Raw genomic sequence first — 4,971 nt, 5'->3', positions numbered from 1 at the left:
ACACATATATGTACATGTTTATATACATATATACATCAAGCAAACATATCAGCCCAGTTCAGATCAAGTCCATAAGTCTGATACTAGTCCATAAGTGTCTGCTCAGACTCACGCAGTCACATGCAATGATGCTGAATACAGGAAGATAACTGGCCAGTGGGTACAAAGCCATGTGGATCCAAACAGCAGTGGCTGCATCATGACTTGCAGCAACCAGAGTCCACCAGCAGGAAGGTGAAGGCCAAGAGAAAGAGAGAGATCCCAGGTTCCTTCCTCATGAGAAGGCCATGCCTACAGCAAGTCACTGTCAGACTGTGATCTGATAGACAGGCTAAACTCCACCCCTCCACTGTTATATATCTTCAAGTTGACCAGGAATTATGTAACTACCACACCTGATGGCATGTCTAAAGTACTTCACACAAAGTCTAATTACCCTGCCTCCTAAGGAACATTCTGTTTGTATTTCTTCCAAGACAGATATGTTTGCTGTTTGGGCAGTCCAGCGTACTTTCAGTATTCTCCAAATCCACCATAATTGAAATGCATGGATTCTTCTTCGATCTTGCTTATTCAATGTCCAAATATCACATGTCTATTAGGCAACTGATATTATCATGGTTTGGATAGGCATTCCGTATCTCAAAGTAACCTCACTGCTTTCAGCACTCTAAGAGGTCTTATGCAGGAGATTTACCCACTAAAATCCTTTATTTGTCACATACAATGGATGTATGTATGAATTGTGATAAGAGTTGTATGAGCCCCCAATAAAACGATTTTTAAAGAAATCCTTTATTTGATCCCTTGACTGCAGCTTCCATGAATAGTGAATGCTATTCAAGGAAGATGAAACCCTTGACAGCTTCAATCCATTTAGCCTGATGTTCAGTATTAGTTCAGATATCAGGAATACGAAGGTTTTGGTGTTCTTTATATTTAGTTATAGTTTATATTAAAGGCTGCAATACTTTATCTTCACAGCAAGTGCTTCAATTCCTCCCCACTTTCAGAAAGCAAGGTTGTGTCACCTGCATATTAAAAGTTGTTCATCAGCCTTCCTTGCATTCTGATGCCACATTCTTCTTCATATAATCCAGTTTCTCTGATGACTTCCTCAGCGTACATATCAAGTAATATGGTGAGAGGATGCAACGCTGATGCCCACCTCTCCTGCCTTTAAGCCATGCAGTGTGCCTTGTTCGATTGCACAACTGCCTCTTGTTCCATGTATAAGTTCCAAATGAACACCGTATCGTGTTCTGGGATTCCCATTCTTCTCACCTTTCTTTATCGTTTGTTATGGTCCACACAGTCGAATGCCTTGGCGTAGTCAGGAAAGCACAAGTGGACATCTTCCAAATTCCTGGCCTTGGGGAGTAAGTCAACACTCATCAGCTTGCTGAAACATTTCGATTGGTGTTTTGTCAATTCCTGCAGCCTGTTTTTGGCTAATGTTCGGCTAATGGATCTGGGATATATTCCTTGAGTGTCATTGGCTGTTGCTCATATGACACTCCTTGACATTTTTGATACAGTGATATTTTATATTCTTCATTATTTTCTTTGATGCTTCCCACATCATTCAATATTTTTGTAATAGATTCTTTTAATATTTCAACTTGAGAGTTCAGTTTTTTTCTCTAATTCTATCAGTTTTAGATACACTGAGCATGTTTTTCATGTTTTGGTTTCTTAACTGTCTTTGGACCTTTCCTTATAATTTTCTTGAGCTGACGTTTGAAATTTTCTGTTCAGATCTTTATCATTTCTTCCATACGTCTTACCTATGATTTTATGATTCAAAATGGCCAATACCAGTCCATTTCCTTTCAAGAATGCCTGTTATTGTTGTTGAGTACCATCCAGTCAGTTCTAACCAATAGGAACCTTATGCACAGCCGAAGACAGCACGACCTGGTCCTGCGTCATCCTCACAATCATTCCTACACCACAGTCCACTGTTGTAGCCCTGTGTCCGTCCATCTCACTGAGAGCCTTCCTGTGCCTCGAATGTTTCTTTTTATGAGTTCCACTTCATTTTACCCAATTTCAATCTTCCTCGATTCATACTTCATGCATTCCAAATTCTAATTATTAATTGATGTTTGCAGCTCTTTCCATTCATTCTGAGTCATGCCCCATCAGCAAAGAGTTCACTCCCAAGAGTTCACTCCGTCACTGTCAATGTGGTTAATACTCCTTTGAAAAGGCATCCCTTCCTCAGTCATATTTTGAGGGACTTTTGTCTAAGGGGCTCATCTTCTGGCACTGTCGTTCATCGTGTTCTGCTTCCGTTCACAGGGCTTTCAGTTTCTGACAATGTTCCGATGATCTCTGTCGGATGTTAAGTGTCTAATTCCTCAGAGGTGGGCGGCCTATTCCTTCTTTGTAGTCTGTTCTTAAACTGGAAACTCTGCGGAAACCTGTTCACTTAAAATGAACCGCACAGTTAGGAAGGCATTCAAAGTACCACTGAGCAACATCTTTCCTCCTTAAGTGGAAGACCTTAATGAAGTGAATAGAGTAAAGCTTTCAGGACCTTCGTTGACTGCTAGGACACTACTCAGAAAGAAGCAGCTACATCAATCTATTAGAATTTCAAATGTGGAAAGGATAAACTATGCATCTAGAAAAACTGGACGTAGTCAAAAATGAAATTAATTATGGGCTTTGTTGCTTCCCTGCTAGATGGCTGTCTGCTTCTGACTTGGAGGGCAGGGTTTGAAATCAAATGTGACTGTGGAATAGACCTTCACTACTTATATGTAAGTTCAAGATGAAGAATAAAATTAAAACATGTCCATAAAAGTCAACACACGACTCTGTATATCCTATGAAAGCCAAAATATGACTTTAAACATATCCCAGCTGAATTTCTAGAACATTTCCAAAAGAGACTTGAATCACTGGACACTAGAGGAAAATGATCTAATGATCTATGGGATGACATCCACAACTTTATGCCTGAAGAAAAAAAAGGTCATTAAAAACACAGAAAGATGGAAGGAAGGAATGGAGGGAGGAAAGACTAAAACAAGTATTAGAAGAGGCTCTGAAACCCACTCATAAATAAAGAGTACTTAAAGCATGTAGAATATACAATGAAGTAAAAGAGCTTAACAGAAAATTTCTAAGAGTAGTTCAAGAAGACAAATTAAAGTATAATGAAATGTTCAAAGCTCTGGGTTAGAAAGCCCAAAATAGTAGAACATGTTCAATATCTCAAGGTGAAATTATTGAAAATAAAAGTAGTCTTAAGTTTCAATAGTGAAGGATTCTCTATGCAAAATATTGAACAATGCAGGAACATCAAAATAAGTGGAAGCAGTATAGAGTCACGGTACCAAAAATACTGGTATACTGGTAGACATCCAAACATTTGGGAAAGTAGCATATAATCAAGAGCAATGGTACTGTATGAAGAAGTCTAACTTGAATTAGGGAAACAAGATTCCAGGAATTGACAGGATACCAATTGAAATGTTTTAACAAGCTGATGTCGCACTGGAAGCATTATTCATCTATGCAAAAAATATTGCAAGCTCATTACTTAGCCAACTGAATAGAAAATATCCATATCTGTGTCTATTCCAGAGAAAGGTAACCCAACAGATGTGGAAATTGTCAAACAATATCAGTACTATAACATACAAGCAGGCTTTTGTTGAAGGTCATCCAGCAATGGTTGCAGCAGTTCATTGACAAGGAGCTGCCAGAAGTTCAAGCCATATTCAAAAGATGATGTGGAACAAGGGCTATCATTGCTGATGTCACATGGATGTTGATTCAAAGGAGACAATAGCATAAAAATATTTACTTGTGTTTTATTAACTATGCTGAGGCCTTCAGCTGTATGGATCAAAACAAGCTATAAAGAACATGAGAAGAAAACAAATTCTAGGGTACTTCATTGTGTTCATGTGGAACATGTACATGGAGCAAAACTCATACAAGGGCTTACTGTATGTTGTAAAGTCCGGAAAGATATGTGCTGGGTGGTGTTCCTTTACCAGCCTTATTCAATCTCTGTGCTGAGCATATAATCCAAAAGCTTGATTATATGAAGAAAAGCACAGAGTCAGAATCGGAGGACAGATTATTAGCATCCTTCAATATACAGATGACACATCTTTGCTTGCTAAAAGTGGGAGGACTTAAAACACTTTCTGATGAAGATCAAGGATTAAAACTTCCAATATAGATTACAAATGACTGTAAAGAACACCAAAATCTGCACATGTAGACCAATAGACAACATTACAAAAAATGGAGAAAATATTGACATTGTCAAGCACTTACTCTTGCATGGATCAACCCATCAGTGCGCATGGAAACAGCAGTTAAGATATCAAACAACCTAATGAACTGGGCAAATCTGCTACATAAGACTTCTTGGGGGAAATATTGATTATGACAGGGAGTAAAAAGAACAACTCTAATTTGGAAGAAAAAAATAAAAAAACAAACAGACAAACCCACTGCCACCTGATCAATTCTGATTCCTAGGAACTCAAAATAAGGTTGACACCTCATTGGATGGCACCTAACAAAACAACACTGTCTGAATCTTTAAAATCACACACAGTGCCTCAAACACAATCATATCCCAATACATATGCATTTAATGAATTTTCAATCCATTGGTCACCTATATAAAGAACTCAAACGAGGCTAGAATCTGGTTTCTCCCCAGTCAAAATTCACTAGTAAATTGCCTGTCTTCTGCATCGTTTGCTGTGCTGTGTGGGTACCCAGAGTTCTATTGAGAGTATTTTTATTCCTTCAGCCCAGGTTTGCTCCACGACTTATTTAAATAATGTCATAATTTATCATTGGCTCTAGTGTAAACGAGATGACCACAAAAGATAAATTGCTGTCATCAGATGTGATTGTCTCTGGTGATGGCATTGACATGCCATTGATTGGTGAGTCTCTTTTATTGAATCTTATCTCTCTCCCCAGATGTGA

Source organism: Echinops telfairi, unplaced genomic scaffold (genome assembly GCF_000313985.2).
Source record: "Echinops telfairi isolate 266 unplaced genomic scaffold, ASM31398v2 ScPeMD7_7469;HRSCAF=8507_1, whole genome shotgun sequence".
NCBI lineage: Eukaryota > Metazoa > Chordata > Mammalia > Afrosoricida > Tenrecidae > Echinops > Echinops telfairi.
This window is presented reverse-complemented; position numbering follows the sequence as displayed.